The sequence below is a fragment of the Syngnathus leptorhynchus genome, chromosome 7 (assembly GCF_054491065.1).
Source record: "Syngnathus leptorhynchus isolate UIUO chromosome 7, UIUO_Slep, whole genome shotgun sequence".
Taxonomy (NCBI): Eukaryota; Metazoa; Chordata; class Actinopteri; order Syngnathiformes; family Syngnathidae; genus Syngnathus; species Syngnathus leptorhynchus.
Window position 1 is genome coordinate 15569572 of NC_141201.1, and position 13757 is coordinate 15583328.

The 13757-nt window shown below is 39.6% G+C and overlaps 1 long non-coding RNA gene and 2 pseudogenes across 3 annotated transcripts; 2 read left to right on the forward strand and 1 right to left on the reverse strand.

Moving 5' to 3' along the window:
• The first annotated feature begins 907 nt into the window (after positions 1–907).
• On the forward strand, positions 908–12239 carry LOC147054876 (uncharacterized). Its single transcript, XR_015066762.1, has 4 exons — positions 908–1125; positions 9979–10151; positions 10214–10424; positions 10537–12239. It is a non-coding gene; the product is annotated as an uncharacterized LOC147054876 (long non-coding RNA).
• LOC147054877 (uncharacterized) lies at positions 3549–9577 on the forward strand (annotated as a pseudogene). The gene is made up of 2 exons (XR_015066761.1): positions 3549–5473; positions 5590–9577. The product of XR_015066761.1 is annotated as an uncharacterized LOC147054877 (transcript).
• LOC147054878 (uncharacterized) lies at positions 7894–9200 on the reverse strand (annotated as a pseudogene). Its single transcript, XR_015066675.1, has 3 exons — positions 9194–9200; positions 8326–8954; positions 7894–8220 (listed from the first exon to the last, which is right to left on the reverse strand). The product of XR_015066675.1 is annotated as an uncharacterized LOC147054878 (transcript).
• Positions 12240–13757: the final 1518 nt, after the last annotated feature.

Here is a 13757-nt window from a genome sequence, read left to right on the forward strand (position 1 = left end):
GATGTACAATAATTATTTTCTGTATAAAAATTCAATTTAGAGTTCAAAAAGTATTTTTTCAAACTTGAGAAAAAGAGGGGATCGTCTTATATTCGGGCCAATACGGTATATGATTATATATATATATATATATATATATATATATATATATATATATATATATATATATATATATATATATATATATATATATATATATATATATATATATATATATATATAATTTGTTTCATTGAAAGATGTGAAGAAATAATTGATTGATCATAGTAGCAGACATGATCAAAGGCCAGAGATGTTAAAAGATAAAAGAAGTCCACTGGTGCATCTTGGTCCATTATAAACCCATATAAATGGAAACCTCTGTCCAATACACCTGAGGCACTCATCTTCATAATTGCCATAGACTCTATGACATAGAGGTTTTGGTTAATAGTTGACAGGCTGGAATTCAAGAGCACATTGATGTCACACTGGGGAAGATCTTTCCACTCCTTGACAAGAACTCAAAAACATTTATCTGAGACCATGGCTATAATTTGAAATGTTTCCACTTTATTTTTGAATGACTAAACACGAGGTAACACAGGGTAACAGTAATGGAAATTGTGTCCCTTTTGGAATCGCCATCTACCGCCAGAAAAAAATGGAAGAACCAGATTAAACGATCAGAGAGCAATGAGACTGATGCGTTGATGAGTTATAAGAAAAAGTGGGAATATTACAACTTTAAAAGAAAATGAAAGTCTATCATCACTGTTCAATGGAAACTGCTGACTTTTTTTCTCAGAATTCTGACTTTATGTACTTTAAAGTCAGAATTCTGAGAATAAAGTCAGAATTCTGAGAAAAAAAAGTCAGAATCCTGTCACCCCTCGTTTTTTTTTCTTCACTGGCCCTAATCCTCTTCCGTAAATCAGAATCCTGTCACCCCTCGTTCCGCACTCTTCCGTATTTTTCTCTTGACTTTTTTCTCAGAATTCTGACTTTAAAGGAATTCTGAGAATAAAGTCAGAATTCCGACTTTAAAGTCACCCCTCGTTTTTTTTTCTTCACTGGCCCGCATCTTATTCCGTAGAGAGGACATTATGTCGTCAACGAGTAACTTTTTGAGTGCCAGAGCAGCGGGTGAGTAAATAAAGCATTGTGTTCATTTGGTGACTGTTGCGTATATAACTGGCTCCGTTGCCAATTGATAGCTCTTGACGGGATGCGCCGCATTTACACGTCAAGAAGCATTATGCGTATTTTTGTTCATTCAGTAGTCAGTTTCATTCAACCGATGACGTAATGTACGATTATAAATGTGTGTATATATATATATATATATATATATATATATATATATATATATATATATATATATATATATATATATGTGTATACGTGTATATGTGTGTGTGTGTGTGTGTGTATAATGACGTCATGTACGATTATATATATATATATATATATATATATATATATATATATATATATATATATATATATATATATATATATATATATATATATATATATACATTCTTAAAGATTAAACAGTTGCAACATGTTTGACGAGCCACGGTAATGTGTATTCCTGGGGGCAGAGCACCCGACATAGAAGCTAATCTTAGGGAGCTGACTCGCAATAGGACTAGTCAACAGGGTAGTTTCAACAACACTAGCTACTCGGATATAGTGATACACGTCGGCGCCAATGATGTTAGGATGAGGCAATCTGAGATCACAAAGAGAAACATAGCGAGGACTTGTGATCTCGCCAGAAAGATGAGTCTGCATCAAGTATTTGTCTCTGTTCCCCTGCCTGGGAGAGGCTCTGATGAGAGGTTTAGTAGATTAGTCTCCCTTAATCGATGGATGGCTTGGTTCTGTTAAAAGCAGGGACTGTATTTCTTAGATAACTGGTCCTCCTTCTGGGGCCGCCCCGACCTGCTGAGGAAGGACGGCCTTTATCCTAACCGTGAAGGCACCTTCACTCTTTCTAGGAATATAGATTACTGTTTGAGCCACTCATGACAGGTCACCTCAGAGCAGGCCGGAGCACAGGTGGCTAGACCACCTGTCAGGATGAGTTTGGAGTCAGTTAAGTTAAAGTTAACTAGCGCTAGGCTAGACTTCCAGCATGCACATAGCTCCTTGTGTAGACTAGAGCGTCACAGTTTGAATAGTGCTACAGTACACATGAACACACTTTCTACTGAGGTGGCAGACAAATCCAATCGTTCCACCCCGACCGGTATAGCTGATGATATGGTGCCTGTTTCAGATAATATTACGTGTGTACCAAATATTTACTATCAAATTCCGACGGTCATATCGTCCCACCGCGCGAATAAACAATTCAGAGGTGATGTCAGGCCTAGAGAACACAATCTTACTTGCATTTCGTTTAAAAATCCTTTGATAAATACAAACCCTGATCAACCGATTACACTTAAACTTGGTTTTATGAATATTAGATCGCTTCATACGAAAGCAGTTCTCGTTAATGACCTCATCACGGAACATAATCTAAATATATTTGGTATTTGCGAGACCTGGTTAAAACCTAATGAACTGCTATCGCTTAATGGGGCCTCGCCTCCAAATTTTGTGAGCTCGCATGTGGCGCGTCCTCGAAAAAAAGGTGGGGGTGTTGCCCTCATCTCAAATTCCGATCTTAGATTTACGCCTCGTTCGATTAACATATGTAAAACATTTGAAGTTCTCACTGTCCGATCCACCGCTAGACCGTCATTTTATCTTGCTGTTATTTACCGTCCACCTGGGGCTTACTCTGGCTTCCTGGATGAATTTTCAGAATTCGTGGCTGATCTAGTGACAAATGCGGATAATATAATAATCATGGGCGATTTTCACGTCCACATAAATTTACCCTCAGAGCCACTTACTTCGGCGTTTCAGACTCTAATTTATACAAGTCAAGTCAAGTTTATTTGTATAGCCCTAAATCACAAGCAGTCTCAAAATATGTTTGGTTTTACGCAAGTCGTACAGGTAGCAACGCATAAGAATGGTAATACCTTAGATTTGGTATTATCCCGAGGACTGGCAACCTCTAATATAACAGTACTGCCATACACTACTGTTTTGTCTGATCACTACTTAATAAAATTTGAAATTTTAGTTCTTAGTCAAAGTCAAGAGAGCAGTCAAAATGATAGCAGCCGTAATATTAACTCCATGACTGCGACTGCGCTATCTGGGCTACTGCCACCAGCAACTGCCGTATTTCCCTCATATACCGGCTCTATTGATAATCTTACAAATGAATTCAATGCTACATTGTTAAATGCCATTGACTCTGTGGCGTCGCTACGTCTGAAAACTCGCCGTAGATTGCCTACTCCGTGGTTCACAGATGAAACACGTTCGCTTAAGCAATTAAGTAGAAAGCATGAGCGCAAATGGCGTTTAACCAAACTTGAGGTTTTCCATCAGGCATGGCGCGACAGCCTCCTGAAATATAAAGATGCGCTTATCTTAGCAAAAACTCGTTATTTTTCGCAGGTCATTAATCTCAATAAGAACAATCCTAAATACCTATTTGATACAGTGGCAAAGCTAACACTACGCCAGCCGACCCCCGATAGCTCCTTTCACTCGGCTGACGAGTTCATGAAATTCTTTGCTCGAAAGATTGAATCCATTAGGGATGAGATCAAGATGACCATTCCGATCGCTCAGTCGGGACCGCCGATTACCGGCGCTGACGATCATGCAATAACCCTTTCAAATTTTAAAAGCGTGTCCCTCGAAAGGCTTACACAATTAGTTAGTGCGGCTAAACAAACAACATGTTTACTTGACCCGCTTCCAGCCAAACTATTTAAAGAATTATTTCAAATCTTAGGACCGTCCGTTTTAAATATAATTAATCTGTCTGTCTCCTCTGGGATAGTGCCAACAGCCTTTAAAACCGCTATCATTAAACCGCTACTTAAGCGACCAAATTTTGACCCCGTACTGTCTCAGTAACTATAGGCCAGTTTCAAATCTCCCATTCATAGCAAAACTGCTTGAAAAGGTAGTAGCGCAGCAGCTTATTGATTACATGGTCGCTAATAATCGATATGAATCTTTTCAGTCTGGTTTTAGAGCTAATCATTCCACTGAGACAGCACTTGCTAAAGTGACTAATGATCTCCTCATAGCTATGGATTCAAACACTTCATCGGTATTGTTACTACTCGATCTTAGTGCTGCCTTCGACACTGTTGACTTTGATATTTTATTAGAGCGTCTTAAAGGTTGTGTTGTTATTTCGGGGTCAGCACTAGGCTGGTTTCATTCGTATCTATCAGACAAGACGCACCGAGTGGTCCATGGCAATGCGTCCTCTGAGCTCTATAAAGTTACGTGTGGTGTCCCACAGGGATCGGTACTAGGACCAATTCTATTTAATATTTATATGACTCCGCTTGGGGACATAATACGTAAATATAATATTAGTTTTCAATGTTACGCGGATGACACCCAATTATATATGCCGTTATCAATCACAGATCCGCGGGACTGTTGTAATCTTGAGGCATGCCTTGCGGAGATCAAGCAATGGATGTCTCTCAACTTCCTTCGTCTGAACCAGATAAAACTGAGATGTTGATAATTGGTCCAGCTCGTTATCAACATTTATTTAAGGAAACCACTATAACTCTAGATAACCGTACTATCACTCAGAGTGATACTGTAACTAATCTCGGGGTAATATTTGACCAAACGCTCTCCTTTCAAAAGCACATTAAGAATATAACCAGAATAGCATTTTTTCACCTTCGTAATATTGCTAAGATTTGCCCAATCCTCTCGACCGGTGATGCGGAAATTATTACACATGCATTTATCACGTCGCCCCTGGACTACTGTAATGCATTATTCTCTGGTCTTCCCAAGTCCAGCATCAAAAGTCTACAGTTAGTACAAAATGCTGCTGCAAGGCTGCTCTCACGGACAAGAAAATTTGATCACATTACCCCAATATTAGCCAATTTACACTGGCTCCCGGTCCATTTAAGATGTGACTTCAAGGTTCTATTAATCTATAAATCATTGCATGGCTTAGCGCCTTCATATCTCGTCGACTTAGTTGTTCCTTATGTTGCGTCTCGTAACCTTTGTTCGCAAAACACTAGTCTTTTAGTGACACCGAGTGCCAAGAAAATGTCTGCAGGGGCTAGAGCATTTTCTATTCGGGCTCCAGAGCTCTGGAATGCCCTACCCATGGATATTAGAACTGCTACCTCAGTAGAAACATTTAAGACACGTTTAAAGACGTATTTCTATGATATGGCCTTTAATTAACCTGTAGTAGCCGATTTGGCTGGAGTTTGGTTTTGCTCCCTCTCCCCGACCCCACTACCCCCACCCCTCCCCGGCTGGGGAGGTGGTTAGGTGACACCCAAGCTGACGACGGCTATCTAGATTCTCTTGGACCAATTCAGCACCCTTCTCGAGGTTTCTCATTTTTGCCAAGGTAGGAGTTTTTGAGTTTTTCCTTGCCCTTTTGGGAGCCCAATATCAGGGGATGCTTTGAGAATAATTGTCAATTGATTGTTTATGTGAAGCCCTTTGAGACTGCTTGTGATTTAGGGCTATACAAATAAACCTGACTTGACAAAGAGGACACCACCTCAAAGACACAACCACAAGAGACAAAGAAGCAGAAAACAACAAGAAATATTGCAATCGGTTGGATACACAGTGATGGATAGATGACCAAACAGGTAAAGGGAGAAGCAGGGAGGGGGTACCAGAAAACTTCAAATGTCCACAGAAGCTGGGTTGAAAGACATTCTCAAGGAAGGAAAAAAACTATTTTTCCCAGATGGACTTTCTCCCAAAGGATCACAATTGGACTTTGAATTTGAGGTTTGGGATTTCAAACAAAGCTGCCTCACTGATGACACCTGCCATTCCATCGGCTATATGTACGAGGCTGCAAAGCTAACATTGTTGCGTTTTTACATTGCAACAAGACCAAAAGACAACCAAGATGATGTCCACACACGAGGAAGTTACGTCAGTCAATGGCAGTGAATACAATGCCGCAGAAAGTGACGAGGTCTCTGTTTATTCAAATGAAGTCTACCAGCCATTCAACATTTCTGTTGATTCAGAAATTACCTTTGGTCCCACATATGACACAAAGGAAGATACAGAAGTCACAATGATCTACGATGGTCCTGCTATGCCCCTCAATCCACCTGATCCACAGGATGTGTTGACTATAACTGTCCACTCCACTGACACATTGAATGATATGATAAGAGCATTCTGTAAAGAAGAAATATTGAACAAACCACTCAGTGTGAAAGCATACTTCCAGATGATACAGAAGAAGCAGTTGTTGGGTCTGGAGTACTGAGAGATGTTCTCAGCTGTTTCTGGCAGGAATTCTATGACCGATGCACCCTTGGTACATCAATTAAAGTGCCATTTATCTGTCGTGATTTTTCTGCAGCAAAGTGGAAAGCAGTTGGGAGAATACTTATAAAAGGTTACCAAGATTCTTGCTATTTCCCAAACAAACTTGCGTTTCCTTTCCTCGAGCAAGTGCTTTTCAACTGTGTTTACAGTGATCCAAGGGCCCACTTTCTGCAGTTTGTGAGCAGCCAGGAGTGTGACGTTTTGATGGACGCAATGAATCACTTTTCAGAAGTGGACCAAGATGATCTTGTGGAAGTTCTTGATAGCTATGGGTGTAGAAAGAGAATCACACCTGAAACCTTTCCCACAATACTGCAGGAAATAGCGCACAAAGAGCTTGTCCAAAAGCCCATGTTTGTTATTGACTGCTGGAGGGAGGTTACTTTTCACCATGACTTCATAAGTCCTGACGCACTTAACAAGTTGTGCTCTGACTTGCAACCTACTTCCAAAAAGGTCTGCCAACTGCTGAAATTTCCAAATGATTTAACCTCAACGCAGAAGGAAGTGGTAAATCATCTGTGAAGGTTCATCAGAGAGTTGGATGAACTCAAGTTTCAGAAATTTCTCCGCTTTTGCACTGGATCTGATCTTATTGTCACCGACACCATCCTTGTGGAGTTTCAACAAATTAAGTTTAGTAGAAGACCAGTGGGGCACACGTGTGGAAAGGTTTTGTACATTGCTGACAGCTATGAAAGTTTCCCAGACTTCCGATCAGAATTCAATGCCCTTCTCGAAAGCAATATCTGGGTCATGGATATTGTTTAATTCTGTCAATAACCATAACTCCGTTAATTATCCGTTGTAAGCTGCATCAACACTACATATTTTGTTCACTGATCTTATTGGTCAAATAGAAACAAACTTTGTATTCGTTCCTTCACTGTTTTTAGAATTTTATAGAAACAGCTTGCATTTATTAAAACAACCCAAGATGTTATGCATAACCATTGTATGGTTGTTTTCAGCAGCTACATAGTATTAACTGAATTCTTCTGTAATAAACAGTAGTAATATTTTATTGCATTCAATAAACTCACTCTTCATCCACTATGTATTTCCTGACTGCACCTGAATGTTGGTATATAAAAATAAAGTATTATAATGTTGTACAGATGACTTCTATGGAAAGACACAATTTTTAATATACAAGTAATACATCAATACTTAATACATATTTAAGCAGTCAATTTCAGGACATTTCAAGCAAAATGTAACATCTTTGTTTTTGTTAGTCACAAATGGAAAAGAATAACCATAGATCAGGTAAGCATAGTTAAAAAAAAAATCAATTTTGCAATGAATTATTCTGGATAATTTGGGTCATTAAGGAATGTTTAAAGGTCAAGAAGGCATTGTAAGACTAAAGAAACATAGTAACTAAGTATACAGAGTATTAATTTTAAAAAATCTGAAAAAAATATTTTCTGAGGAGTTTATATGTTCATTACATCAATACGCTTGTCAAACAATCTTCAGTAATTCCTTTCTCAACATAAAATACAAGTCACTTGCATGCAATGGATCTGATGGAGCGTGCCATTCATTTTCCTCCATTAGCAGACAACACAGTTCAAATACAGTTTCATCGCAAGGAAACTGGCATTTTGGAGTGCACTCTTCCATACATGCAGTGATATCTTGCATTCCAGTGGGTTTCAGTTGATCCTCGGCACTGTGCATGGCAGGGAATGAATACATGACGACTGGCCGGCCTGAAGCTGTATAACCATTCGACCTTGGTCTTATTTTGTGTGAGTTCCATGTGTTCACAACTTCATCCAGCTCATCCTGCACAAGAGCAGCATAGTTAAGTATTTAAGTACATTGTTATTTTTTACTACTCATTTATTCATTTCAACTTCAAAAACATGACGGGGAGACAAAATATTTTACCTGCACAAGATTAAGAAAGCAGAACTGGATAAGACTTTTATCCAGAAAATCTCCTGTGTAGTGACCATCCTCCTGAAGAGTTAAAATTAATACATTAATCCAGAACTGTGCGCTCTGTTTGGGAAGGATGGACCACCACGCTTCAATGCGCTGATTGGCAGTACTTCTCCCGTAAATTAAACTTTTCTCCCCAGCAAAATTGTCAGAGTGGTTTTGTCACAAAAACACTTGCATCTGTTCAACACAACCATTTTCTGTGCCCCTGTCTGCACGGATCCTCTCTGGACATCCACCAATGCGCGAAACTGTTTTGATAAAATAACTTGCAATCACCTTGGGATCATTGTTTGTGGTATAGGCCTCTGCCCATAACACATACCGGCTAAACCCATCAATACAACCAGTGATGCAAATCCCATAGGGTTTTAATTTATCATAGCCATCCATGTGCCAAAGAGCATTTGGGCCTCGGCAGCTGTACTGGCGTCTTCTAAGGCATCGTGCTCTTCTTAATTCCACGCCGACTGGGTCAACCAATTTTATAATTTGTCTTATTATATATATATATCTTGTGAGACAACAAATCCTTTTTGAATCGCACGTAGATGAAGCCAACGATAACCTTGCATCTGGCCACAAGTCAGGATTTCATGCTGCAAAAAAGCCAACACATCTTCCAGGTCCGACTGATTCTTTCTTCGGAACAGACCAAGTCTTTTACAAGTTGTCTTCAGACTCCGAATACTTATAATAGTCTGAGCATTATGTGCTAAAACGGCAAGTATTTCCTTGTTGCTGAATGCAAGTCTAAAGCATAGCTTGATTAAGTCATCCAAATCCGGCTTTTCAGGCACTGGTTGAGTTGCACCCTCCATCAGTCATTTTATCTGCACAACAAAGTAAAAACAATTACAATTTGTCAAACACAACAGTGGGCATTTTGGAAACATGACTTTATGACAGTATGCTTATTGTACAAAGTTGTTTTAAATAATAATGTTCTCACTCCTGGTACGATGTCAGGTGTAACTTCACTAAACAAGTCTCATCCAGTGAGTAAATAAAGGTGTGCATGATTATACTTGAAATGATGTAACCTTGAATTGTGGCACGTAGAATCACTACTCTTAAACAACAGTGTGATCAGTGTATTGAGTTAAATTTAAGGTTCAATGAAATTGCAGCCGGCCACAATCAGCAAGGCATAGTTTATGCCGCGAGGCGCGGTATATTACGTCATCGGTTGAATGAAACTGACTACTGAATGAACAAAAATACGCATAATGCTTCTTTACGTGTAAATGCGGCGCATCCCGTCAAGAGCTATCAATTGGCAACGGAGCTACATGCTACACGGAGCCAGTTATATATGCAACAGTCACCAAAATGAACACAATGCGTTATTTACTCACCCCCTGCTCCTCCAAGAGTGAAATGATGTCCTCCGGCAATCCTCTGGCACGCAAAAAGTCACTCGTTGACGACAAAATGTCCTCTCTGGTCAAAACCACGCCATAAAGTCAAAGTCGGATAAAGTCAGAATTCTGAGTTTAAAGTCAGAAATTCTAAGAAAAAAAGTCAGAATACTGTCACCCCTCGTTTTTTTTTCTTCACTGCCCCTAATCCTCTTCCGAAAAAACTGTGTGTCAACAGGAATAACAAAAATTGAAGAAAACAAACCACAATCAACTGTGTGAGCTGTGTGAGGTGCCCGCGTGATTCAAGAGCTCCACCATCGTACTGGTGGCCAAGAAGCCCGCCATCACAGGTTTAAATGACTATAGACCTGTCGCCCTGACAATAATGATCATGAAATCTTTCGAGAGGTTAGTGTTGAACCTCCTGAAGGACGTCACGGCCCCCCTGCTTGACCCCCTGCAGTTTACAGGTCGGTGGATGATGCGGTCAACATGGGACTGCACTACATCCTGCACCACCTGGATACCCCAGGCACGTACGCCAGGATCCTGTTTGTGGACCTCAGCTCGGCGTTCAACACCATCACTCCTGACATCCTTCACCAGAAGCTCATGCAGCTCGCGGTGCCTGCCTCCACCTGTCAGTAGATCACCAGCTTCCTGACCAACAGGAGACAGCGTGTAAGGCTGAGGACCATCACATCTGACTCCTGGACCACCAATACTGGTGCCCCCCAGGGGTGTGTCCTCTCCCCACTGCTCTTCTCTCTCTATACTAACGATTGCTCCTCAGGCGACTCTTCTGTGAAGCTCCTGAAGAATGCATACACCACTCTCATCGGACTGATCCGAGACAGTGACGAGACTGCGTACAGACAGGAGGTGGAGCGGCTGGTCCACTGGTCCACCCAAAACCACCTGGAGCTGAACCCGCTCAAGACCATGGAGATGACAGTGGACTTCAGGCGAGACCCTTCACCACTCTCACCCCTCACTATCTGCAGTAATAACTATTCTCTCCACCGACACCTTCAATTCTTGGGATCCACAATCTCTCAGGACCTGAAATGGACCAGCCACATAGACTCTGTCCGGAGAAGGCCCAGCAGAGGCTGTACTTTCTGAGACTACTCAGGAAATTCAACCTGCCACAGGAGCAGCTGAAGACCTTCTATACTGCTATCATCCAGTCTATCCTATGCACCTCCATCACTGTCGGGTTTGGATCGGCCACCAAACAAGACAAGCACAGACTGCAACGGACAATCAGGACTGCGGAAAATATAATTGGAACCAACTTCCCATCTATCCAGGACTTGTACCTGTCCAGGACCAGGAAACGTGCAAGTAACATCTCTACAGACTCTTCTCGCCCAGGTTGCAGTCTGTTCAAACTACTCCCCTCCGGATGGCGTTACAGAGCTCTGTACACCAAAACCAGCAGACACAGAGAGAGCTTCTTGCCCCAGGCTGTCGCTCTGATGAACTCACACCACTCTTAGAGTCTCAGAGTCATTGCTGTGCAATAACATCCTGCTCTCCACACCTTTTGTGAATTGTCTACACTGTTTGTACTGTGTCCTCTCTGCATCCATTGCAGCCTGGTCATCCTGGAAGAGGGATCCTCCCATCTGTGGTCTCTTCTCAAGGTTTCTCATTTCCCCTTGTCGGAGTTTTGAGTTTTTCCTTGCCCTCCTGGTAGTTTAAGACCAGGGGATGTTTGAGAATATTTGTCAATTTTTGCACATGTCCTGAGTGTTAGTCACCTAAATGTTGAACAGAGGCTGAGATGTACCGAAGATAAATTCCTTGATTGGCATGCTCAAACATGGCAAATAAAAATTCTTGAATCTTGAACTTTTAACAAACAGCCAACGCACCAAAAATGTCAATCTGTCAATGTTTCAGTTTCTTTCCCGATATGTTCTGCTTTTTTGTTTTACTTCTCAAGTCTTATTGTTGAGCTTTCTTGCACCTGCTAATTATGACAATCAGCAGGGTTTTGTGTAGCAGTTTTTACTATTTTATCCATTGTCTTTCCCATTATTTAGTATTGTTGCTTGTTCCTTGGATTTATTGTTTCTTCGTGGGTTATGTTTATCGCTTGTTCAAATGTTGATTAATTAAAAACTGTTTGAAAGTTGATGAAATAAAGTAACTATTGTGATTTCTGTTGGCTAGCGTGTCTACCCTTATCTAGTTATATAGCTAATGTATGTACATATGTATTTAATTTGTTGATTGCCGTCTTTGTTTTGCAGTGGTTCCATCTACCATTTTTACAGTCATTAGTGTTCATACATTACTTACTGGTCAAGGTGACCTATTGTGTTTTTTCTGTTTGTTACTTAGTTTTATCATTTTCTCTCTGACAAATTTTTATTGGAAATATTGTTATTCTCTACAAGATTGTACTTATAAATTGCTTTTTCCATCAAAGGAGCTCTTCATTTGTATTTGGCCACAAGTAAGCATTTTGTATACATGTCACTCTGTTTCTACAATGATTAAAAAAAATAAAAAAAAAGAATCCTTGTGCCCCTTTTTCAACTTTTAACTCCTGCCTCTTCAAAGTATGTATGCCAAAACTTATTTGTGGCGGTAAAATGACATTTTCAAATATGTTTGGACTTGTTTAAAACAAATCAGATTAAGAGTAGAATTCACTTTTGTAGGGGTTATCAGTTATTATCCAGTTTTGTCATTATGAGTTGGAATTTCACTTTTGTGTTTGGAATGACTACGGAAGTATTGGAGTGACTCCCAGCTGCTGTTTGGAAAACTCTCCACTAGAGGGGATTATATACCAGTTCACACACTCGCCCCTGTGGCATTGCTACAGCTAAATCAAAATAAGTCAATATTCAGAATAATTTGTCATTGACTAAAATGTTCCGTGTATCATAATGCATATTCTAAAACTGTAACAAAGACATTACAAGTATTATTTTGTGACAATACAAAGAATGTGACAGAATACTACCTGCTTCTTGAATTAAAGGGCCTCTCCAACGCTATGACTAATAATAATGGATTTAAATCAGACATGTGCAAGCACATAAAACAAGAATGGTAAATGGAAATATTCAACTTATAATGGTCTAACTGAATACTACCGTTCATGTACACTAAACACTAAAATGTTATTTTCCTATTGAACAATTATAATTTCAATGCCATTCAATATGTTTTTAGTGCATCAGAATGTAATAGTGACACGCATTTACTATGACATATTATGACAAATTCCATTTCGGTTATCACTAAATGGTCCAACCTGTACTGCCCTGTTGAACTGACAAACTAAAAAATTTCTACATTGTAAATCCTAACATGTTCACAGAATTCAAATATTTTTGTTACATATTATAAAAATAAATTTGAGTGTTCTTCATTTTAGTTGTATAGTGTAGTTTATACCAAAAGTATAAAAAATAATTTGTAAAAAATTTTTTACATTTCCCCGATTAAAAACCCCACAAAAAATAAAAAATAAATTCTTCTTCTCTACTGTCTGCATTGACTGATTCAAACCATTCTAACTTTAAACTTTTTGGCGTTTACCTACTGATTCCCAAAAATTCCTTGTCACCAAAAGTAAACATTTGTTCCATTACAACACCCACAAAAAATACATTATCTTTTCATTTGTTTAACAGAATTTCTACATTTTTTGACCGATTCTAACCACTCCAATTTCAGCATGTTCAGCTCATTCCCAATCATTGTTTGACATTCAATGTCATTTCACATCATTCAATATCATTCCACAAGTTTTTATTCAGCCTCTCAGCCTTCACACGCAATTTCTTCAGAAATTGCATTCCCTAATTCTTTATGTCTCTGTCCCATAGACAGGGACATAACAACTTACATGTGGTATTTAAATCTGGTCATAGCAGTTGCAGCTGCTATTATACTTAACATTGGGCCTGGTCTGAATTAATGCTTAAATGCCCTTAAAACTACTACTGACCCAGGAAGTTGGGTATACTATATGACTCAACCTTGGGT